The 26215-nt window shown below is 43.4% G+C and overlaps 1 long non-coding RNA gene across 6 annotated transcripts in view; it reads left to right on the forward strand.

Annotated features, from left to right (window-relative positions):
- LOC127487497 (uncharacterized) overlaps nucleotides 1–26215 on the forward strand; it is a 41491-nt gene that overhangs the window by 1402 nt on the left and 13874 nt on the right. For 3 of the 6 annotated variants that reach the window (XR_007914351.2, XR_011382135.1, XR_007914349.2), the window contains exons 2-4: nucleotides 11058–11184; nucleotides 22474–22799; nucleotides 23149–23224. This is a non-coding gene — a long non-coding RNA (uncharacterized lncRNA). The remainder of the gene's footprint in view (nucleotides 1–11057; nucleotides 11185–22473; nucleotides 22800–23148; nucleotides 23225–26215) is intronic. The other 3 variants (XR_007914352.2, XR_011382136.1, XR_007914350.2) reach the window with 1 other exon arrangement.

Consider the following 26215-nt stretch of genomic DNA (forward strand, 5'->3'; position numbering starts at 1 on the left):
CTTATAAAAACAATTCCACTCACATGGTTGCAAAACAACTTAAAAACCTTGGGATAAATTTAAGCATGTGAAAAATCTCTACAATGAAAATTACAAAGCATTAATGAAAGAAGTAGGAGAAGACACCAAAATTGGGAAAATCTTACATGGTTATGGATTGGAATAATTCATATTATAAAAATATCAATATCACCCAAAAGTTTACAGACACCATGCAATCTCCATAAAAATTCCAATGACAAACTTCATAGAACTAAAAGATACAATCTTAAATCCATATGGAAACACAGAAGACCCAGAATAGCCAAAAGAATCTTTAAAAAAAGATTTAGTTATTTTATTTGAAAGAGTCACAGAGAAGGAGAGGCAGAGGTAGAGACAGAGGTAGAGAAAGCTCCCATCTGCTGGTTCACTCCCAAATGGCCCCAACAGATAGAGCTGGACCAGGCTGAAGCTAGGAGCCAGGAGCTTCATTTGTGTCTCCCATGTGGGTGCAGAGGACCCACACGGGAAAGCATCTTCCAGTGCTCTCTCAGGCCATTAGAAGGGAGCTGGATCAGAAATGGAGGAGTCAGGACTCAAGCCACTGCCCATATGGGATGTAGGTGCTGCAGGTGGCAGCTTAACCCACTGCCATATGCCAGCCCCCAAAGCAGTCTTAAAGAGAAGCAGGAGTCATCACAAAATCAAAACATAGTACAGGGATATTATAACCAAAACAGCATGGTACTGGCTTACAAATAGACATGTAGACCAATGGCACAGAATAAACCCTATAAATAAATCCATACATCTCTAATCAACTAGTCTTTGGTAACCATGCTGAAACCATTCCCTAAAGAAAATATAGTCTCTTCAAACAAATGGTGTTAGGAAAATTGGATTTCCACATGCAGAAGTTTGAAACAAGACCCCGTACCTTACACCCTACACAAAAATCAACTCAAAATGGATCAAGGACCTAAGACCTAAAACTCTCAAACTACTAGAGGTAAAAACATAGGGGAAGCACTTCAAGACTTGGCCTAAGCAAAGACATTTTGGGTAAGACCTCAAAAGCAAAATCAATAAAAGCAAATATAGACAAATGAGATTATATCAAGCTAAAAAGCTTTTGCACAGGAAAAGAAGCAATTAGATAAATAAAGAGACAACTGAAAGAATGGGAGAAAATATTTGCAAACCACAATCTGATAAGGATTATTATTTAGAATATATAAGGAGCTCAAAAAACTCAACAACAAAAAAACCAAACAATTGAGTTAAGAAATGGGCAAAATAGGGTCAGCATTGTGACGTAGCAGGCAAAGCTGCTGCTTGTGATGTCAATTTTGATTTTTTAAATTTGTTGAGACTTGTCTTATAGCCTACTATATGGATATCCTAGACAATGTTCCATATACTGGTGAAAAGAATATGTACCCTGAGCTGTGGGATGGAATGGTGTGTAGATGCCTGTTAAGTCCATTTGGTCTATATTGTAGTTTAGTTTTGTTGTTTCTTTGTTGATTTTTTTTTGACTGGTTGATCTGTCCATTGATAAAACCTGGGTGGTAAACTCCCTCAGTACCATTGCATTGGAGCTTATGTCTCCCTTTAGATCAATTAATATTCTTTGTATAAAACTGGGCACCCTAGCATTATGAGCATATACATTTATAATCTCTTATCTTCTTGTTGAATTGTTCATCACAAACTGACCTTCTTTTATTTTTAACAGTTTTTGTCTTAAAGTCTCTCCATTTTTTAAGATTTATTCTATTTGAAAGACAGGATTTCTGAGAAAGGGAGAGATATTTCTCCACTGGCTCACTCCCCAAATGGCCACAACAGCCAAAGCAGGAGCCTGGAACACCAGGTTTCTCACATGGGTGGCAAGGGCCCAGGTACCTGGGCCATCTTCCACTGGATGGAAAGTGGAGCAGCTGGAATTCGAACCCAAGCTCATATGGGATGCTGGCATCACTAGCAGTAAAACCTACTGCACTATAATGCTTGCCCCTTAGAGCCTTTTTTGTCTGATATAAGTATAGCTACTCCTGCTTGTTTTTGATTTTCGTTTGTGTAGAATGTCTTTTCTCATACTTTCACTTTCAGTCTGTGTGTGTTTTACTGGTGAAATTCTGTTTTTTGTAGGCAGCACAGAGTTGTGTCTTGTTTTTTTCATCCATTCAGTCCTTCTTTTTATTTATTTATTTGAAAGTCAGAATTACAGAGATTGAGGGAGAGACAAAGAGAGAGGTCTTCTATCTGCTGGTTCACTCCCCAGATGGCTGCAATGGCCAGGGCTGGGCTAGGCTGAAGCTAGGAGCCAGCAGCTTCTTCTGGATCTCCCACCTGGGTTGCAGGGGCCCAAGCACTTGGACCATCTTCCACTGATTTCCCAGGCCATTAGTGGAGAGCTGGATTGGAAGTAGAGCAGCCGAAACCAGTGCTCCTATGGGATGCCAGTGTCACAGGCAGTAGCTTAATCCACTATACCACAGTATAGGCCCCTAGTCTTTTTATCTTAATTGGGAAATTTAGTACATTTATATTCAAGGTTATTACTGATAATTTTTTCCATAACAATTACTATTGTTTGAATATGCTTTGTTCTTTTATTAGTAGGTTTCTTACTTTCACATTCTTTTATTGTACAAATTGGCTTTCTTTCTATGTGTAGTAAATCCTTTAATATCATTGTAAGGTTGGTCAAATAGTAATGAATTCTTTTCATTTTAGCTTGTCTTAGAAAGTCTTTATCACCTTCATTTACAGATATAAGCTTCTCTGGGTAAAATATTCTGGGCTAGCAGCTTTTTCCTTTCAGAATTTGGACTGTATCTCTCTGTGCTCTCCTGGCCCATAACGTTTCTGTTGAAAAATCTGTCAATATATTGGGAAGTTATTTCAAAGTGACATGCATGGCACTTTTCAATTGCAAATTTCAATGTACTTTCTTTATGTTTCACTTTTGAAAGCTCCAATGTAATGTGTTGTGGGAAAGATCTTTTCTGATCATGTCTACTTCAAAGATTCATATATTAGGTAGTTCATATATTAAGTGGTTCAATGGTATCCCAGAGATCCCAGAAACTGTGTTATTCTTTTACATTTTTTCTACTTTTATCTTTTTGTCTAAATGGAATATGTCAGAAGACCTGTCTTCTTCATTAGATATTCTTTCTCATATCCCATCTAATCTGTTGTTAAGGCTTTTCACTGTATTTTTTATTTGACTTACTGAATTCTTCATTTATAATATTTGGTTCTTTCTCAATATCTCTATCTCTTTATCAAATTTCTCATCCAGGTTATGTACTAATTCCCTAATTTCATTTAACTGTTTATTGTCATTTTTTAAAATTCTTTCTCAGGAATTTCATCAATTTCCCTTTCTTCACAGTCTGATATTAATGCATTATTGTGCAAGCTTGGGCAAGTTGTGTTGCCTTCCTTTTTCATATTTCTTGTGTTTCCATGTTAATTTTTGTACATCTGGGGCTCATTTGTTTCTATGAGTTTCGGAGGGTGGGTTTTTGTTGATTGAAGGCTTTTTCCTGAAGATGTGCCTCTGGGTGCTTGGTAGATTGCTTTATCTTTAGTTCTGGTTAGATTTTGTAGTACAGTCACCCTATGCCTTTATTTGCTATAGTTGATGATAGCCAAAGTAAGGACCTGGGCTGCGTCTGTGGCTCAGTGTGGTCACTGAAATCCCCATCACAGAGGTCCCCAGCTGTCTCCTAAGGAAGGGACTAGGAAAAGACCTGCTAGGTGTTAGGAAGGGGCCTTGCTAGGGCTGTAGGTGCATGTGGTACGTACATCTCCAGCCAATATCAAGTCAGGAGCTGGAGCTGTGAGAGCAGTGCTGGTTCCAGGAACCAAATGGTTTTATGGAGTTCTAGCCACTACCCATCTCGGGAGTTCCAAGATCCACACTAATGCTTGGAGGAAGAGTAGGCTGTTTGCCACAGGCTGTGTGAGAAGGGGGCTGGATCTGTGAGAGTTACAAGTGAGCAGCAGCACCTAAAATCTGGCAGCTTCTAGGGGAAGAGCTGGCACCCTGAATCCCATGCTGCAGCTGGACAGAATACAGAATCTCTGAGTCAGAGGTCCCAGCAAATAGGATGGATATGCTGCTTGGCAGGGCATGGAGAGTCCACTTCCAAATTCCAGCCAGCAAAATGTTGCTGGACTAGGCAGCTCACATAAGGTGGGGCAGAATGCTCTAAGCACTGTTTGTGTATGGGACAGGAACACAAAATGACACCTAAGATGAGCATGGTGCAGCACCTCTGGCTACTGTCAGTGGGATGTGGTAGGGGAAGTACCTAAAGCCTACTGTGTAGAGTTTAGTTCTTCAGCCCATCACTGTGCCAGTGGGTGCAGGCTGATGCACTATTCAGAGTGATCACATGTTCCCAGTGGTCTTCATCTGCCCAGACGTGTACACCGTCCAGAGCACCAGCACACCCCTTAGTGCACACCCAGACCCTACTGCAAAATCCATCCGTAGTGCCTAGGGAGCTCTAAGCCTCTATATGAACCTCTGTAGGCAGATTGGATGGGTGCACAGGAACCCTGACTGAGTCCCAGTGTGCACAGCTTCCCACTGCAACTGCAGTGTTTCCAGTGGTCAGGGAAAGAGAGGCAGTGTGGAAGAGGGTGATCCCTGATTCTGAGAGAGAGGATCCCCTATTTCCAAAGCTGTAGGGACTTGTTATCCCACTGCTCTGCTCCCACTGTCTTTCAAGGTGCAGTGCACTATTTGGTCTGAAGTGCTGGATTCACTGTTGCTCTATTGGGTCCAGTAGGATCTGTGGGACTCAGTCTGCCTTTCTAGAATGCAGGTATGACCTAGGGGGCCCTAGGAAGAAGATAAGTAAGGGTTTCTGACTCCCAGACCAGAATAGACTATGACAGTGTCTCCCCTGTCAAGATGGCACCTCACTGCCACAGCCCTTGGTCTGAGGGTTTGGGGAGTGGGCAACGTGAGTTACTGTCTGAGGTAAAGGAGCTGTGAGTTTTCTAGGGAGCTCTCCTTACTGAGCTGCTGGTCTGTAGTGGCTGCGTTCTCTGGGGAGGGTAGGCTGTGTAAGGTAGGCTGTGATAGACTCTGCTGCTTCTCTCCTGCTCACCCTTTCCCCTGCAACAGGGGCATGGGGCTGGGTTTTGGACACTGCCTTGACTTTGTCCCTCTTTCTCCTCTCTCTATGCCTTGAAAGGATATTCCACTGTGTTTCTACTGTTTCTTACTGCATTCAGGTGCTCTTCCTAAGCATCTACCTCCAGAAGTAGCTCCTTTGGCTTCTCTATATGGACATCTTGAATCCCCTCCCCCCCGCCAAGATTTTGCTCAATTCACTAATTAGAGAGTTATTGCAATTAATATAGTTCAAAGACAATTTAATAAAATGGTGTTAGAGGAAGATTACTACACTGATTAAAATTGGGTCATGTACTCTGTGAACACAGTCTTTTGAACTGGAAACCCATCACCAACCATCCCTAACACAGAAAAAGGAAGAAATGAAATGTTTATAATGAATTCCTGAAACTGACTTAGATAACTTGAATATTTGTTACATGGCTCTATAAATAGTATTTGGAGATAAAATAGATCCAGATGCAAGCAGAAGAATGTTGCTAGATAGAGTGTGGTAGATTTAAGTGTCATCTCACTCACTGTCTGCCTCCACCTGCTACCTCCACTCCCCACTCCTTGTCTAGTGCTTTCTACTCATCTTCTCCCTGTATTACCTTCATTCTTGGGCTGATTCTCTCCTGGCTTAAAAAGCTTGGCAGCCCCAGGGCAGCAAGGACAATTCCTCGAGAAAGCTTATGTCCTTCACTCATCCACGTTGGTTCTGATAAATTGCCAAGCTTGATTTCATACCCACCCCTAAAAGTAGAGCTGGTGAAGACAACATGACAAACACGGAGCAGAAGTTTGAACATTCCAAAAAAGAGAAAAAGTGTCCTGGAAAAGGGATGTTAGTAGACCAAGACCACAGATCTACCACAGTAAGTAACATGAAAATGTTGGTGAAAAGCCGCAAGGAAAGACTTCAAAGAAATGCTTTTCCATACAATATGCCTCAGGGTCACACTATTCCCTCCTTTTCTTACAATTAAATAAATTTTATTTGCATTATCCATCCTCATTGCCACTTTTTTACAGTCAACTGAAAGTTAACATAAGCATAATGTTTCCAAACATCCATGTCTAATTCATGTTGTTGCAATGACCATAAGGGCACAAGGGCAATCTTACTTTGTATATTAGTTATCTATTGCTATGTAATAAATTAATTCAGAACTTAAAACAATGAATAACAATAAATAATAAGATAAGAAGATTTCACATTTTTGCAGGTTGGGAGTTCAGGAATCCTGAATGGGTGATGACTCTGACTTAGACTCTATCATGAGGTTGCAGTCATCTGAAGTTTATTTCTCAAAGTCTGGCTAGTGCCAGAGGATCTGCTTCTAAGCTAATCTGTGGCTCTTACCAAGACACTTTTATTCCTTGCTGGCTGTTGGCTGCTGGTCTCAGTTATTTGCCATATGAACCTCTCCATAGAGGCTCTTGAACACACTTACAACATGGCAGCCCAAGTGATCCAAGGGAGAAGGAGGTAAGAGGAAGCACAATGCCTTTGTGTGATTTCATCTTGTATGTGACATGCAGCACTTCTACCACATTTTATTCCTTAGAAGTGAGTCACTAAACTCAGCCCACATTCCAGAGGAGGAAAATAAGTCTCCACCTTTTGAAGGGAGGAGTCTGCTTTCTGACAAAAAGATTTTTCCACATGGGAAACATTCCCTTCCTTCCAAGAGCACCCAAAGTCTCATCTCTTTAGAACATCAGCATAAAATCCAGAATGTTAATGTATAAATTCATGCAGGTGTGGGTGAGACTCCTTGGACATAGTTTCTTAAATAGAGCATCCCAAGACCAGTTTCTTTTAATCTGAAGACCTATGAGTAAAAACAGTAAGTAATTACTCCTGCATACTCAAAATACAATGGTGGAACAGGCAAAGCAAAACCACCACAGATATTCATGTTCAAAAGAGGAGGAGTGAAGACACAAAGGTATCTGTAGCAATTTCAAAATGCAGACAGCCAAACGGAGGAGGCTCCTTGGTTAGGATGCAGTGCCTGGAAATAATTCCCTTTGGCTCTTGACTCCACCCTGTAGGCAATTCTACCTGCTGAGTCATCCTTGCTTTTTTAGGGAAGATCATATGTGCTCACAATGGAATAGATAATAATAAAAAATAATAAATAAATTTCTCAGCTTACTTGCTACTTGTAATACTATGGAGATTCAAAAACTTCTCTTGGTAGTAACCAGCTCCTTTCCGTTCAAGGTCACAGTGTTTCTGCCAATACAATGTTATAAGAAATTTTGTTGGTTCCCTGTGAATCTTACTGAGTCTTACTATTAGACCAGAAGCCACATCCACAACTCTCCTTATGGATTTCCATATTATTTGAGAGATCTGCCAGGAATACTCTTAGAATATTTAGGTGACTTTTTGCCTAATTGGAAGGTATTCTGAGGCATCTGAAAGGTCTTTCTATTAAGGGATTTCATAATCAAAACTTGGGTTTCATGTTTAAGCATGCTTTTCTGAGAGTGCCTGAACTTGGTCTCTATTTGAAGACCACGTATTTATTTTAGTGAAGTTGGCTATCTGAAGAGTTTGGAAATTTTTAAAGAACCATCAAGTCCTGGTTCTCCTATGTTAAATTGTCTTTCCTTTAGCTCTTCTTGCTTTTCTCACATTTCAGTATAACATAAAGGCATAAAATAGTTTTAATTTTTTTTAAAAAAGAAGATTCATTCATTTATTTAAAAGGTAGAGTTACAGAGAGGAGAACAGAGAGAGCAAGATCACCCATCCACAGATTTCCTCCCAGGATGGCCACAATGACCCTGGAGGGGTGGGCCAAACCAAAGCCAGGAGTCCAGAACTCCCTCTGGGTCTCCCATGGAGGTGGCAGGAGCCAGAGCACTTGGGCCATCCTGTGCTGCTTTCCAGGCAAATTATCAGGGATCTGGATCAGAAGCAGAGCAGATGCATAAACTGGTACCCATATGGGATGCAGGCTTCACAGGCCACAGCTTAATCTGCTGTGCCAAAGTGCTGGCCCCTGTTTTTGATATCTGTCAGTCTTCATTTTATGGCTTTGGGATTTGTTGAGTTAGGATTTAAAGAATATAAAATTTCTCCTATTTTTTTTCTATTACCTTTATAGTTTTGTTTTTGAATTGGATACTTGACTGCAGATTATTTGTATTTTAGTGCACAGTTGAAGTAAAGCTCTCATTTTCCCCCAAAGAGTTAGTTCAGCATCAAAATGCCATAAAAGGAATGGACGGTTCTTTCTTCACTGGTTTAAAATGCTTTGTATACTTTATTGCAAAATCTCACAAAGCTGTATAGCTCTTTTGCAGTTCTTTATTCTATTCTTTTTGTTTGCCTCTCTCTTCCTGGGCCAGTTGCTATGCTGCAACTGTTTAAATCATTATTATTTCAAATTATGCTTTGATTTCTTGAAAGGAATGCGCGTGCATTGTGCTGGTATTCATAAGATTTTTTGGTGCTTATATAATTTTTCCTTTCACATCAACTTGACTGCCAATACCCAAAAATACTGTTAGCTGTTAGTTGGGATTGCATTGACATTGATTCAATTCAGAGAGAACTGACATCTTTGTCACAGTAGGTCTTCCCACTTAGAAATACTTTCTCTTATTTTGTAAAATTATTTCATGCTTGACACCCAAGTCTTACAGTCCACTTTACAAGGATCTTCCTTGTTTGTTGGGCATGTTCTTGGTCCTTTCATTCTTTTTGTTGCTGCATAAAAGGATGAAATAGAGCTTTAGGTGTTGGCCTGCAGTGATGTTTCCACTTGCTGTTCACCCCACCACCCCCACACCTTCCACCCCAGCCAGCTGTGGGAACACAGCTGCCAAAGTCATCTTTGTAAAACATAAAACTATGTGACAGGATCTTCAACATGATCCAATCAGTGTGGTAGAATTGGGCACCACCTACCTCTCTGCCCACAGCACTGCTGCCCCCAAGTGCCCTGCACCAGGTGCAGACTGCTGTTACCTGAATCCACAGAGCCTTCTACCCTTCACAGCATGACCTAAGGTCATAGCAAAGTGGGAAGGGAGGAGAACCAGGAGGGCCTAACACTGCTGTAAGCTAAGCACCTTCATTGACTCGTGGATCAGCTGACAAAACCTCGCCATGACCAGAAGTTAATCATGCTCCTCTGAGTGGCCTTCTGCATGAGGCCTCGACTGTGGCCCCCACCTTACTGGGCCCACGTAGCTCACTTCTAGCAAGAATCTTCACAAGTCAGTTTAGCAAGAATCTTCCACTCCTGATATTTCATCACTTAACATCTGATAAAATTTCTCATGCCCTACTCTTGGTATCTTTTATCCTGACCTCCCTTTAGCAAGAATCACCTACCCTGGATGGCTCCTCTTAGTAATTCTCATCCTCACTCTGCCATTTTGCTATAAGTCTCCAACTGTGTGCAGTATTCAGAATGGAGCCCAATCTTTCATCTCTACTGCAATAATCTTGATACCTACTAGAACAGTCCTGAATAGAATCTTCCTTACTATTTGAACAAGTGTCAGAATAATTTTTTTCTCTTTTTTTAGAGATTTATTTTATTTGTTTGAAAGCCAGTGTGTGTGGGGTGGGGGAGGGTGGCTCAAGAGAGAAGAGAAAGAAATCTTCCATCCACTGGTTCATTCTCCAAATGGTTGCAATGCTTGGGATCTGGACCAGGCCAAGCCATGGGCCAGAAACTCTGAGTCTCCCACATGGGTGCCGGAGCCCAAGTACCTGAACCATCTTCTGCTGCTTTCTCAGGCACATTAGCAGGGAGCTGGGTCAGAAACAGAGTAGCTGGGACACTAACTGGGGCTCCGATATGGGTGCCAGCTTCACTAAAGGCAGCTTAACCTGCTGTTGCCACCACACCGGCTCCAGAATAATTTTTTCCTTAACACAGCTCCTTTAAACATTATTTGGGGAGAGAAGACATTAGGAAATGTATCACATTTCTAACTCAGTTTATAGGTAGATAAGTTATCAGTCATTGAAGGATGAGTTGAAAAGAATAAAACTTGTTACAGCTTATTTTAGTAGAAATTAATTGGCTGGCGCCGCGGCTCAATAGGCTAATCCTCTACATAGCGGTGCCGGCACACCGGGTTCTAGTGCCGGTCGGGGCGCCGGATTCTTTCCCGGTTGCCCCTCTTCCAGGCCAGCTCTCAGCTATGGCCCGGGAGTGCAGTGGAGGATGGCCCAAGTGCTGGGCCCTGCACCCCATGGGAGACCAGAAGAAGAACCTGGCTCCGGGCTTCAGATCAGCGCGGTGCGCCGGCAGCAGCGCACCAGCCGTGGCGGCCATTGGAGGGTGAACCAACGGCAAAGGAAGACCTTTCTCTCTCTCTCTCTCACTGTCCACTCTGCCTGTCAAAAAAAAAAAAAAAAAGAAAAGAAAAGAAATTAATTAACTACAGGATATAAAATGGCTCATAGAATCTTCGTGAGAGCTAAGGAACTTGACTCATGGCTGAAACTTCTGTCTTGACTAGGAAGTCACATGTTGGATGGAGGAAGCTTTGCTTGCTGTAGCCGCTAACACTAGAATCACACCACTTTCGCTACAAGCTGCCCTCTGTCTTTACTTAACTCACTTCTGAATTCAAGTCTTCTGTGATTGCATCTGGAGAGCCAACACTAAAGAACAGGAAACCCTGGCAGCAAGGGATTCTGGGAAATGTAGTTTCCAGCTCTGCTCTACAGGATAACACAGGAGGAGCTGAGATGGATGGATGCTGAGTGAGCCCATTCACTGACATAAAGGAAGGTGATACAATTAATTGAGATGGGTGGACAGCCTAAGAGCTGGTCAGACAAGTGATCCAGCCTAACTTCTGAGGAAGGGAGGACAATCTGGTGAGGAAGGAACTAGCTCCTGATGCTGTAGTCGTATTTTCCCTCTGATATTTTGTCTCCTAGAAGAGCCATCACCATATGGAAAAATGAGTGAGTTCTGTCACTGCAATCACGAAAACCAAGACTGAGTCCCCTTTGGGATGGGAGTGCTAAACTGGGCTCTCCCATAAGAGAAGAAAAGAGTGTACAGGTAAATATACCCTGGCGATGGGTAAGCATTTCTTCTTGCTTTGCTACGATTAGCTATGGAAGCGGCTCTCCCTTGGTTCTATTAAACATTGCCACCTTGTGGGAATCCATGTGCTATTATTCTCCAACACTTTGCCTTCCTCTATGGGTGAACAGTGCTTACATAATTTGGAGTATTCATTTGATCTATTAATGTAGACTGAGCATCAAGATGTTAAGAAGAAAAACATTTGAATCCACCTGGGACAATATTGGTGACCAAAGGCTGCTGTGATGCCGCAGAATATAAAGATCCAGAAGAGGCCAGCACCGCAGCTCAATAGGCTAATCCTCCACCTGCGGTGCCGGCACACCGGGTTCTAGTCCCGGTCAGGGCACCAGATTCTGTCTGGTTGCTCCTCTTCCTGTCCAGCTCTCTGCTATGGCCCGGGAGTGCAGTGGAGGACGGCCCAAGTCCTTGGGCCCTGCACCCCATGGGAGACCAGGAGAAGCACCTGGCTTCGGATCAGCGCAGTGCACTGGCTGCAGCGGCCATTGGAGGGTGAACCAACGGAATAAAAAGGAAGACCTTTCTCTCTCTCTCTCTCACTGTCCACTCTGCCTGTCAAAAAAATTTTAAAAAGATCCAGAAGAAACCTAATTTCTAAGACTTCAAATAACAAAACTCTCTAGACTTGGGGCAAAGGTCATGTTGGTAACTGTGTATCTCCTATCCTTCCTAAAAATGTCCCTTCCTTCATCAAGCTTCTTCCCTCCTCATTTTGCCTGGAGGGCAGGGGGTGGTAGAGGAAGCTGACCTGGGAGGAACTGGGAGCTTAATCAGATTTCATCAATGAACAAGGGAGTATAAGAAAGCACCCTCAGGTGGGCAGAAATGCACTAGAGACGCAGTCCCAGTGCAGGGTGTGGTAAGTGTGGGGAGCAACTGGGAGCAACTCGGACTAGACTAAGTTACTGGAATTAAGACTTATTCTATGCATCTGCTCTCCCCCAATATGGCGCTGGGAGAGGAGAAAACAGCTTCTACGCAGCTGCCTCTTGCCAACTTGAGTGATGACCTCCAGGAGCTGATCCTGCTCCTGATTGGAGGAGAGCAGCGTACTCGGCCTGTGGGCAGCCGAGTTGGGATTGGCAGAAGAGGACTATAAAGGAGGAGAGAGACAACATGCACCAGGAACATCTAAGGGGAACATCTGAAGGATACCTGTGCAGCCCCCGAGAGAGCCGGCCGGCGGTGTGCCGCTCCCCCACGGAAGTGGGGAATGTGGCAGGGGGAACCGCCCTTCCACTGAGGTGGAAGGGACGGTAGCCAGCCCGGGAAGAACCAGCAGCAAACCCGGGGAGGGCCGAGCAGACAAAAGAACAGCGCAGGGTCCTGTGTCGTTCCTCCACGAAGACGGGGAGCGACAGTAGGAGGGCATTGCTGTCCGACCTGCATGTCCACCTGCCCTGCTCTTCCGCGGGAAGAGGGCCACAGAGAGGAGCGTAGTTTAGGAGGGGTCAGGAGTTGGCATTCAGTTCTGTTCCCTGTCAGAGGCATTGAGAAATTAGGAGCAGCAAGAGATTTCCTTACAAAATGTGAGCTTGACTCCAGGTCACAGAATGAGTGTTCACTTCCGGCCAGCACTTGCAGGCGTCAGGCACGGTCCAAGTGCCCTGGGTAATGTTCGCATGAAGATCTGTGGTGTGCAGTGGACCAGCTAGCTCAACTGGAGGCCTTCAGGAAGGAAGAGGAGCTGCTTTCTTTTGGCTGTAGATGTGCTGGTAGCAGAGGGAGCCCCACTGGAGCTCGTGTGCATACCCTAAAGGGCCTGCAGCTTGTGCCACAAGCAAGGAGGTAAGGGGGGGACATGGTGAGGGTTTAGCAAATCCTGAGGCCAGAGAGAGGTAGGGCTGGGGGGGGTATTGCCAGAGAATATGTCTCACTTACATCAGGATGGCAGGCAGCAGCCTTGGCGGAAGCAAACCACGTGAACCTCATCAGCCCAAACCCCATGAGCCAGAGAAACAGGAAGAACTACCAACAAAGGAATGGTCACTTCCTGTTCTCACCAAGGTACCAGACTGTATGTGAGCAGAAAATTCGTTCCTAGAATTTGCCAAGGAATCTTCCAGTAGAACAAAATACATGAGGCCTGGACTGTGGTACAGCAGTTAAGCCCCAGCCTGTGAGGCCAGCATCCTACATGGGCACTGGGTTAAGGTCCCAGCTGCTCCACCTCCAATAAAGCACCTTGCTAATGGGCCTGGGAAAGCAGCAGAAGATGGCCTGAGTGCTTGGGCACCTGTACCCATGTGGGAGTCCCGGATGAAGCTCCTGGTTCCTGGCTTCAGCCTGGCCCAGCCCTAGCTGTTGTAGTCAGGAGTGAACCTGCAGTGGAGGCTCGCTCTCTCTCTCTCTCTCTCTCTCTCTCTTGCAAATATAAATAAATCTTCAAGAAAGAAAAAGAATCTGAAAACCTGGAAGCATCTCAGCTCTCACCAGGTCCAGGGGTTTTTAGTTTTTAACCCGTTTGTGCATCAGGCTCACCTTAGGAGTTTCATCAAAAATATCACTGCCTGGGTTCTAGCCTGGATCTATGAAGAATCAGCAGGTGCAAGGCAAGGATTTATTAATATTGTTACTGTAGTTGTGTTCAGTACAACTGACATCCCACACACTGCATCTATTTAAAGTGGACAAATTGGTAAGGTTTATGCATATACCAACCGAATCATTAGCACAACCAAAATAATGGGCATATCCATCACCCTCCCCTGACAATGTTTCTCTGGGTCTGCTTCCAAACCCTCTCTCACACCCTTCCCTCCCCTCCCTGCTGCACCCCACTAGCCTCACCTCCCATCCAGACAACTGTGGATCTGCTGTATCACCACAGGTTAGTTTGCATTTTGTAAAATTTTATAGAGCTAGAATCACAGTGTGTTCTCTTTTCTTGGTCTGGTTTCTTAGCAAAACTGTTCTGAAATTCATGCGTGTTGTGGTGTGATCAATGGCCCACTCCTGTTTATTGCTGGGTGGTGTTCCTTGTATGGAATTCATTTACTCTTTTACCCATGGATGGCCACTGGGGCTGGAGCAGTACTCCAGGAGTTCAGTGAGATGAGACCACATCTGGACAAGGTGGATGAGGAAATGCCTGTTTCTACTGCTCCTGGGGCACTGCTGTGGTGACGCTCTAGTGGCACAGCTTATCCTTTGTTATACCTGCTATCTTGCCATCACTGTTTCTGTGTACCACCCTAGCCCTTGAGGACAGCAAAAATGTGTCTTCTAGTTTTTTATTTCTTATAGTATTGCACACAGGCAGTTCTTGTTAACTGGACTCTGACATTGCATCCCCAGCTACCTGCCCATTCTTCTTTTCCCCAGTCCTTTTCTTATTTGCCCAAGTTTAATGAGTTATATACTGTTAACTTTTTTTTAAGATTTTTTTATTGGGGCCGGTGCTGTGGCATAGTGGGTAAGCTTCCACCTGCAGTGCCGGTATCTCATACGGGTGCCAGTTCGAGTCCCAGTTGCTCCACTTCTGATCCAGCTCTCTGCTAAGGCCTGGGAAAGCATTGGGAGATGCCCCAAGTCCTTGGGCCCTGGCACCCATGTGGGAGACCCGGAAGAAGCTTCTGGCTGCTGGCTTCAGATCGGCACATCCACAGCCGTCGCGGCCATCTGGGGAGTGAACCAGCAGATGGAAGACCTCTCTTTCTCTTTGCTTCTGCCTCTGCCTCTCTGTGACTCTGCTTTCCAAATAAATAAATACATCTTTTTGAAAAATAAATAAATAAATATTTTTGAAAAATAAATAAATCTTTTTAAAAAAGATTTATTTGAAAGTCAGAGTTACAGAGAGAGGGAGAGACAGAGAGATCTTCCATCTGCTGGTTCACTTCCCAAACAGCCACAACACCCAGGGCTTTACCTGCTATACCACAACACTGGACCCCTTCACTGTCTCACAAAGCCTCAAGCTTACCCCGGCCCTGTTGGTGCTGAGGCCATACTGCCTTCCCTGGAGGTCCTCCCTGTCTGCCCTGCAGCTTCGTTGGCACTCCCCACCCCCAGCTCTTCCTATCAACATCTACAGTCAGTGTGGTGCTGGTTCAAGGAGAGGCAAACAGGTCAATGGCATAGAATTATTAGTCTTGATATAAACCCTATTAGATGTATGAATTTAATTTATACTGGAAGAGACACCATCAGTCATGGAGTTAGAGAAGGATTGTCAATAAATGGAATAAGAATAATTGATGAGCTCCTTGAGAAGAAATCAATTTAGATAATTATCTCAGTCATCCCCAAATTAATTCCAGATCGGTTGATAGAGTAATTTTCTTAAAAACCTAGAAGAAATTGCAAGTAAATATTATTAAATCATTGCTATAAGGATTGTCTTCTCCCAAGCTTAAATTTGGATGATGTTCATAAAAGGAAAAAATACAATAGATTTTTTTAAAAAATATGTTAAATTCTGCATATCAAAAAAGTAATTCAAATTAAAATATACTTTCAACTTAAAAACTATTGAGGCAAATACAGCTAGCAACGCCATAATATATCTACTATATAAAGTGCTAACATGGAGGATGTGCACCCAAATAAGGAAATGTAATTGGTTAACAAACATATGGACAAATGCATAACTTTACTTTCTACACTTAAATATGCATCCAATTAAAATAAGAGTAAAATTCAATCCTTTGTAGATTAAATCACACAAAATTAAAATCAATGAGGACACTTAATGGATTATATTATGGTTACCTATGCTTGATCATAACTTTTTCAAATTCATATTTCTGTTTTTAAAGTTTTAAAAATTTATTTGAAAGGCAGAGAAATAGAAAGAGAAGGAGACATACATACACGCACACACACAGAAAGGGAGGGGGAGCGAGAGAAATCTTCCATTTGCTGGTTGAGTCCTCAAATATCCACAAATACCCTCAAAAGATCCCTATGTCTTGGTCTGTCTGTCTGTCTCTGTCTCTCTCTCTCTCTAAATCTGCTTTTTATTTATTTGAAAAGCAGAGAGAGAGAGAGAGAGAGAGAGATCTTCCATCCACTGTTTCACTCCCCAAACAGCTACATCAACCAGGGATGGTCTGGGCCAAGGTGAAGCCAGGAGCCAGGAGCTTCATCTAGGTCTCCCACATGGTGCAGGGGCCCAGGGACTTATGTCATCTTCTGCTGCTTTCCCAAGCACAGTAACCGGGAGCTGGTTGGGAAAGGAAGCAGCTGGGACTCGACCTGGCACCCAAATGAGATGCTGGCACCACAGGCAGTAGCTGAGCCACAGCACCAGCCCCAATAAAATTTTTAAAAAATATTTATTAGTTTAAAAAAAAAAAAAAAAAAAAAAAAAAAAAAAAAAAAAAGCCGGCGCCGTGGCTCAATAGGCTAATCCTCCACCTTGCGGCGCCGGCACACCGGGTTCTAGTCCCGGTTGGGGCGCCGGATTCTGTCCCGGTTGCCCCTCTTCCAGGCCAGCTCTCTGCTATGGCCAGGGAGTGCAGTGGAGGATGGCCCAGGTGCTTGGGCCCTGCACCCCATGGGAGACCAGGAAAAAGCACCTGGCTCCTGGCTCCTGCCAGGATCAGCGCGGTGCGCCGGCTGCAGCGGCGGCCATTGGAGGGTGAACCAACGGCAAAGGAAGACCTTTCTCTCTCTGTCTCTCTCTCTCACTGTCCACTCTGCCTGTCAAAAAAAAAAAAAAAAAAAAAAAAAAAATATTTATTAGTTTATTTGAAAGAGTTACAGAGAGAGGGAGAGAGATCTTCCATCCACTGGTTCACTCCCCAGAAGGCCCCAGTGGCCAATTCTGGGCCAGGCCAAAGCTGGGAGCTTCATCTGGGTCTCCCATGTGAGTGTCAGGGGCCCAAACACTTGGGCTATCTTTTCCTGCTTTTCCCAGGCCATTATTTGGGAGCTGGATCAGAAGCAGAGGAGCCGAGACACGAACCAGTGCCCATATTGGATGCCAGTGTCACAGGGAGTGGCTTTACTCGTTATGCCACAACTCCAGCCTCAAATTTAAAAAAAATTCAATAGACATGAAAATTGTATATACTTGGGGGGTTACTCTGTGATATTTTGTTACATGTATGCATGTGTAATGCCCAATTAGGGTAAATATATTTATTCACTCAACATTTAATATTTCTATGTTAGAAACATCCAAAATCCTATTTTCTAGTTTTTATAATAGAGAAATATACACTATCTTAACAGTATATATAGTCACCCTTCTGTGTAATAAAACACCAGATCTTCTTCCTGCTACCTAGCTATTACTTAGTACCTATCAGTCACTCACTCCCTGTCCCTCTCACCCCACTTCCCTCCCCAGCTTCTGGTAGCCACCATTATATTTTTAACTAGAAGTAGGCATTTGAACATTTTTTTGAGTTTTCAAACTGTAGCAACACAGTTGGCTAACTATCATAAGGACTGATTGAAAGGGTTGGTGAAACACAAGTTGAAATCTATGGCTGACTGGAAAAATTGTAGCGGTTCTATTGCCCTCAGACAAGCCAATATGGGACTCCAACAAACTCAGCTCAAGCCTTTGGAGCAACATCTGATCATCCAAGGCTCGGTTAGCCACATCTTCCTTCTCTCTGCCTTCCGTCCACTAGTTGAACTATAAATTTGGCTAATCTAGTCATCAGAATATTGTTCCTCCTTGGAGTGAATGCTCAGGCAAAGAACTGGAATGCCTGAAGAAAGACAAATCTTTTTTAAAAAGATTTATTCATTTGAAAGGCAAAATTATAGAGAGGGGAAGACAGAAGGAGAGAAAAGGATCTTGCATCTGCTGGAAGATCCTTTTGCCACATGACTGGCACTGGGCAAAGCCAAAGGCAGGAGCCAGGTCTCCCACATGAGTGGCAAGAGCCCAAGCACTTGAGCCATCTCCTGCTGCTTTCTCAGGCCATTAACAGGGAGCTGAATTGGATGGGGAACAGCTGGGGCATGAACCTGCGTCCATATGGGATGCCAGTGTCACAGGCAGCAGCTTTACCCACTAAGCCGCAACGCCAGAACATGTATGACCATTTATATACTTGCTCATTAATAAATATTGTCCTGTTTGGCAGAATTTGGTCTTAGACTCTTTTGTACTGTTACTTAAGGAGGTTTCAGAAAGCTCATGGAAAAGAGGAACTAAAAGATAATGCATATTTTCCATGAACTTCTTAAAACGTTTATTTGTTTTTATTTGAAAGGCAGAGAGACAGAGATCTTCCACTCATTGATTCCCTCCCCAGAGACCCACACTGCCAGGCCTGGGTCAGGCTAAAGCCAGGAGTCTAGAATTCTACCCAGGTCTTCCACATGGGTGGCAGGAACCCCAATACTTGAGCTGTCCCCTGCTGCTTCCCAGGGTGAACATTAGAAGGAAGCTAGATCAGGAATGGAGCCAGGACTCTAATCCAGACACTCTGACATAGGATGCAGGCATCCCAACTGAGATATTAACCACTGCACCAAATGCATGCCCCTTCATAAGCTTTTCTTAAGGCCCCTCAAATATACAACCTGAATGGCAAAGTTGTCGTGGAGATAATGTACAGATTCCACAGTTTTTAATGCCCAAGGCTATCAGCATTTACAAGAATAACAAAAACAGCAGAAAATAAATTATCAAGTGCTTGGTTTAGACAGAGATTTAGATAGGTTTGCAGTGTGGTCCTTGTAGCTTGAAAACACATCTCTATCACACCCTGAGAGCTTTTTCTACACAACACATGTGAAGCAAAGACAGACACACTAACTTCACAGAAGTGAATCTGAAAAAGATCCCACTACCCCTCAAACCTGTACCAACTGCTGTTCTGAGCAAGTTGATTGACAGTTGGAGAGTATTAGCCACAGTGAGGTGCCTTTTAATTAGCATCAGTGACTGTGCCTGCCAGGGACAGCTCTGCTAATGCCTCACAGTGGCTATTGTGAAATGCAGGCAGTCTATTAGGACTTTGATTGCAGAGGGGCACATTGGGGAAGGAGAGCAACTTATGAGTTGGGGTGGAGGAAGCAGCACCTGCTCCTGTTGAACCTGATCCTATTGTCATTATGAGGGGGGAGACTTCCAACTGGTCCAAGTGAGAATTTTGCTGGCTTGTAGACAATGAGAACCAGGCCTCCAATCACAGCCAACATAGGCCGATTTCAATGTCACTGCCAACTTGACCTACTATTATGAAAATTGCTCCAATTACAGTACCTACACATTTGCATTTGAAATAACAACTAAGTGCTTGCCTAAGAGGCAATTTTTGCAAATGAAGCTGGGAGTTACTAAAATAGGGTGTTTTGCCCTGTGTTGGGATTATCTGTGGCCCAGTGAGCTGACATCCCTACTCAAGCATTGCCTTGTGGCCTGTTGTAAATTACTTGTCCTTCAAATGTTTCCTATGGCTTGCAGAGGAGCCCCTTGAAATAAGTGGCCTTCAATCACCAATTTCAACAATTTTCCTGACTCCATGTAATAAAACATCTGGAAAATTGGACTAAATGGATAAAACAGTTCTCTGTAATAAGTATCTGGCATTCGTACAACTCTGTATAATGCATTTTTAAATGAACAGATGTGGTACTTCTGTGTTATGAAAAACAGAGGCATATCTAGTCATGCTTTTGACTGCATTTAAAATGCAAGGTATATTTTCATAGCTCCCTGGAGAAATGCTATCCCACTGATTGAGAATTGTTGATGTGCTGTTTTACAAACTTGAAAAGTAAGCAAACCATTCAGAAATTGCAGATATAATTTTAGCAGTCATTAAACTGGACACTCACAGGGAACTGGCTTCAAAGAAAGAATTCAGTCTATAAAATTTTCCTCCTCTCCTAGTGAATTTGTTGCATGGAGAGTCTTTGATCTTGTAGTCATTTAAGTTCTTATCTGTCTTCTGTAATATTGACATCTTTATGAAGAAATGATTTCATCAAACTTACCATTTACTTCTCGATTTCTCATTAAGAAAGCTGAGCTGGCAACCCACCTGTGCAGTCTCGATTTTTATAGACCCTTGTGGGATTCCAACAAGATGTGGGTAATGTGTATGTTTTGGGAATGGAATAGGAGATGCCTAAAACACTATCCACTGGTCTGCTATTTCACAATAGTAAGTGTGTGCATGCACACACACAATTTATTTAGAAAATTTAGAAACACAGAAAATTACAAAGAGGAAAAATGTAAGAACCGTTTGTAATTGTATCCAGTTATAACCACTGTTACATATAGACTTTTCACTTTATAAAATTGTAATCATTTCCTCTTTACATTTTTAAATTTATTTTAATTTTATTTTAAATGCAGACAGAAAGAAAGACAGAGACAAAGACAGATAGACAAGGAGAGGACAGAGCTTTCTATAAAAGCCAGGGCTGGACCAGGACAAAGCCAGGAGCCCAGAACCCAATCTAAGTCTCCCATGTGAGAGGTAGGGACCCAACTGCTGGAGTATCACCTGCTAGCTCCCAGGGCATGTATTAGCTGGGAGCAGAAGTGAAGTAGCTGGAACTTGAGCCGGGAACTCTCATATAGGATACTGGATATCCCAAATGGTGCATTAACTGCTGTGCCAAATACCTTCCCCTAATCACTGGATTTTATCATTTCAAGTACTGTGAACATTTTTCTTTTTATGAAATATTCCTTTAAGGCATGAGTCTAAATGGATTGATTTTTATTGAGGTACTTTCTTACTTGAAGAAATTTTAAATTTTCTGAAGTGCTCACTACTACAAACCATGGTAGATATGAGGGCACTTTAATAAATTCATGAAAAATGCAAATTATGATAAAACCACACATGGATTTTGAAATCTTTTCTGAACCAAAATAAACTTACCTTTGAGTTCTACTTTCCCACATTCTTTTGGAAATCCCCTTGTATCTTTGTGTAACAATCTTTTTGTACATCACTGGTTCTCTCTCTGAACCGAAGGGTATGAGCTCCTAATTTGAGATTCTGTTTTTGTCCATGCTGTCCCCAATGTTCTTTACAAAGGATGTAATGATGTGTGCTGTTCCTTCCCAAGGCGAGCGTGGGAGTCTCTGGCTTTCCTGCAGGCCATGCTCCAGTTCCCCACAGCACCATGGCAAAGATGGCAGGCAGTCCTTCCTCGCCAATACGTTGCAATCATTTCCTTGGTTTGATATTTGCCTTTTAATTTGATGATGAGCTGGAAAATTTTGTTTTGCCAAAGTTTTCTCCTAAGCCCTCCCCCATCCTTGTTTAGATATTTAAAAATCTTTCAATCTTTTCCTTATGTATTTCTCTTTTTGCTTTCACGTTTTCTCAGTTTGACATCAGATTATTTTTTTAAATTAATTATTTATTTATTTTTTGACAGGCAGAGTGGACAGTGAGAGAGAGAGAGACAGAGAGAAAGGTCTTCCTTTGCCGTTGGTTCACCCTCCAATGGCCGCCACGGCCGGCGCACTGCAGCCGGCGCACTGCGCTGATCCGATGACAGGAGCCAGGTAGTTCTCCTGGTCTCCCGTGGGGTGCAGGGCCCAAGCACTTGGGCCATCCTCCACTGCACTGCACTCCCTGGCCACAGCAGAGAGCTGGCCTGGAAGAGGGGCAATCGGGACAGAATCCGGCGCCCCGACCGGGACTAGAACCCGGTGTGCCGGCACTGCAAGGCGGAGGATTAGCCTAGTGAGCCGCGGCACCGGCCTGACATCAGATTATTAATTTAGGCTTTTCTTACTTTTTTTTCTTAATGATTTATTTTATTTATTTGAAAGGCAGAGTTACAGAGAGAAAGAGGAAGAGACAGAGAAAGATCTTTAATTCACTGATTCACTCCCCAAATGACCATAATGGCCAGGCTGGCCCAAGTCAAAGCCAGGAGCCAGGTGCTTCTTCCAGGTCTCCCACGTGTATGCAAGGGTCCAAAGATTTGTGCCATCTTTTCCAGGCACTTAGCATGGGGCTGGATCAGAAACGGAGCAGCCAGGACTTGAAGTGGCACCCACATGGGATGCCAGCACTGCAGACAGTGGCTTAACCCATTGTGCCACAACATAGCCCATGAAAATTTGTTTTTGTCTAGTACACATGTGACACACTGATTTTGCACCAGAACTGATTTTTCTGTATTGGATGAAGTGGGAGAAATGATTCTGCTCATTTCCAAGTGGTGAACAACTATTCAATATCCAATTTTAAAATTATCCTAAAAATTAAAAGCAGAGTTTGTGTTATTTCTCTTTCTTAAATGTGTTGATTCTGGCAGATAATTCACTGATTATGGTTTTTCCTTGGTTAGCCTTGTTAGAACCCATGAGGCCACCAGGGCCTGATAGAACTCATTAGGTCACTGGGCTGGAAGCTCCAGGCCCCATGAAACTGGGCACAGAGAATCTACAGGCTGCCAAGATGTTTATGGCTTGGAAAAGCCCAGCACCTGGGACATTTCAAACTGCTGAGACAACACACTTGAAACCTCACCAAGGAGCCTTCCTGCACCTTCCCCACCCACCTGTCAGCATCCATGTGGCACTCTGCACCTGCCCCAACAAGCAGCTTAAGAAGGGACTCTGCCTGTTGTGCAAACAGAACGAAGCCTGGCTTCAAGCCCCCTGCTCTGTCTAGGTAGGCTCAGCCCCCACTCTCTCTTTACCCTCCCCCATTCTTTCCCCTCTAAAATAAAGTCTTCTCTACTTTAACAAGCTGCCTCCTCGCCTTCTTCAAACCCTAAAATCCTAAAACCTGACATAATGGTACTGAAGACTTGCGGCGACAGGTCCACACTGATTTCTCTCCTTTACTGCCACTTCTGGCTGAGTGCCTCTCCCCTGGAGTACCCTTCTTGGAGTGACTCCGGTCGGAGTGACTCTGGCAGGCTTGGGACACGCCTCTCCAGAACTCCCCCAGTGAGTTGAAAACCAGCTTGGTTTCTCAAGTCCTCATCCTGCACTTACGCTTTCTGGTCTCTGTGCAGGTTCACAGCCAGAGGCATTTTGTTGGAACTCTCCTCTGCATGCAGTGTCGGATCTGATTTTCAGCCCATGGGACTGGTAAGTCAGCCTCCATCTCCTAAAAGCATACTGGAGAAGAGGGGCCAGTGCCTCCTGCCTTCAGGAGGTCTAGGGTAGATTTTGGCCCCATTCTCCCTTTCCTTTTGTTCCGGAAACAGGAAGAGATCTCCAGGAGGTCCAACATGGGGGGAACTCATCCCAATTTCAAACAGGGATGCCTGTCCTGCAAGTCACTATCACTCTTTTCCAGAAGATTCCAGTTGCATGAGGCTCCTTAGGTGATGCACTAATGGGGATAGTGTACCTGCCAAACTAGAGGTGAAAAAAACAAGGGGAGGCGTGTTTCTCTCTCCCCAATCACCCTACAATAGCGTCTGGTAACAAGCTGATAGAGAGCAGGTGCCATTTATTTATTTATTTATTTATTTTTGACAGGCAGAGTGGACAGTGAGAGAGAGAGAGAGAGAGAGAGAGAGAAAGGTCTTCCTTTGTCATTGGTTCACCCTCCAATGGCCGCCGCACGCTGCGGCCAGCTCACCGCGCTGATCTGATGGCAGGGGCCAGGTACTTATCCTGGTCTCCCATGGGGTGCAGGGCCCAAGGACTTAGGCCATCCTCCACTGCACTCCCTGGCCACAGCAGAGAGCTGGCCTGGAAGAGGGGCAACCGGGACAGAATCCGGCACCCCGACTGGGACTAGAACCCGGTGTGCCGGCACCACAAGGTGGAGGATTAGCCTAGTGAGCCGCGGCGCCGGCTGCCATTTTGAACATATGTAATAGCTGTGCCAGCTTGTGTCCTCACCCAGCAACTAGCAAAGCTGACTCCCGAGTCTGGTGGGGAGAACAGACAGGGGGCTGAATGCTCGTGGCTGTGGGATGCATGTGTTCCAGGACTGTGAAAACACTGAGGATGTGTAGGACTCAGAGTGTGACTGGGACTTTGGGCATTCATTGTGGAAGGTTCCACATGCTCAGAGCTCCTTGATTACCTGGTAGGGGACATTCTGGGGAATTTGAGCTTACACTGAGGACTGAACAGATCCTTTGTGTGGTCCTTGTGACAGAACAGATGAATAATATATCCACTGGGGCTAGCACCCAGGCACTTGTCTCCTTTGAGGAGATGAGCTCAGCTGAGTCTACACCAACAGACAAGAACAAACCTCCCTTCTGATAAGAGAAAGAGAGAGAGAGAGAGAGAAAGAGAGATTGATTTACCAAACCTGGATGTGTCACATCAGACACACCCTTCACCTTGGAGAACTGAACAGAGCTCCCTGGCCACTCCCACAACATGCCTCTAGGTATTCACTGAAAGCAGACACTCCTCATATATACAGAGGCATAGTACAAAGATTAAAAACCACCATAGTGCAAAAAAGAAGAAAAAAAAAGAGTATCTCCACAAATGCCAAATAACAATCACACCAATCCAAGAAACAAGAATAAGAAAGACATGACACCCCCAAAAGAGTATGACACTTCAATACTAGATTGGGAAGATGATGAGACAGAAGAAATGGAATTCAAAAAATTGATCATAGGATTGCTTAGAAGTAATCAGAAGCAAATACACAAACTAATGAAATCCATACATGACACGAAAGAAAATTTCTCCCAAGAAATCAAGAAATCAAAATGAAATCTTGGAAATGAATAATTCAATATAACAAATAAAAAATTCAGTGGAAAGCCTTAACAACAGAATTGGTGAAGCAGAAGGAAGAATAGCCAACTTAGAAAACAAAGCACAGGAAATAATACAGTCAGACCAAACACACAAAGAAGAAATTAGAAAACTAAAAAACACTGTTGGGAATATACAGGATACTATCAAACGGTCCAACAGATGGGTTCTAGGAGTACCTGAAAGTGTGGAAAGAGAGAAAGGGTTAGAAGGCCTTTCTAGTAAAATAATAACAAAAATTTTCCCTAATTTGGAGAAAGAAAGGGACATCCAAGTACAAGACACACATAGAACTCCTAACAGATATGACCAGAAAAGATCATCACTATGACACATTGTAATCAAACTCACCACAGTGAAACATAAAGAAAAGATTTTAAACTGTGCATGAGAGAAGTACCAGATTACTTTCAGAGGATTTCCAATTAGACTCACAGAAGACTTCTCATCAGAAACCCTGCAGGCTAGAAGAGAATGGCAAGATATATTCCAAGTCTTGAGCGAAAAGAACTGTCAGTCCAAAATACTATATCCTGCAAAGCTCTCATTTATAAACAAAGGTGAAATAAAGAACTTCCTTGACAAACAGCAATTGAAAGAAGATGCTTAAGGATATATTGCACACAGAAACGCAGAAACATGATAATCAATACAAAAGAATGTAAAGAAAGAAAATCTCCCACAAAAAGAATCCAAAGTAAAAAATCATAATATTATGGTAAACTGGCAAGGAAAAGCCATTATTCATCAATAGTCACTGTAGATGTAAATGGCCTCAACTCTCCAGTTAAAAGACAAAGACTGGCTGAATGGATTAAAAATAAGACCCATCTATTTGCTGCCTACAAGAAGCACATCTTACCAACAAAGATGCATGCAGACCGAAAGGAGAAGGATGGAAAAAGTTATTACATGCTAACAGAAACTAAAAAAGAGCTGGTGTAGTCATCCTAATATCAGACAAAATAGACTTTAACACAAAACCTGTTATAAGAGTCAAAGAAGGGCACTATGTAATGCTTAAGGGATGAATTCAACAGGAAGATGTAACTATTATAAAAATATATGCACCTATTGCAGGGCACCTGGCTATGTAAAAGAAATTTTTAGGGAGCTAAAGGGAGACATAGACTCCAATACAATAGTAATGGTGAGGAGAAATACCCCACTTTCAGCAATGAACAGATCAACCAGACAGAAAACCTGCAAGAAAACAACAGTTAATCGACACTATAGACCAAATGGACCTAACAGATATCTATAGAACTTTAACTCCTATAGTGTCAGAATACACATTTTTCTTACCAGTGCATGGAACTTGACCACATACTAGGCCATAAA

Source organism: Oryctolagus cuniculus, chromosome 14 (genome assembly GCF_964237555.1).
Source record: "Oryctolagus cuniculus chromosome 14, mOryCun1.1, whole genome shotgun sequence".
NCBI classification, from domain to species: Eukaryota; Metazoa; Chordata; class Mammalia; order Lagomorpha; family Leporidae; genus Oryctolagus; species Oryctolagus cuniculus.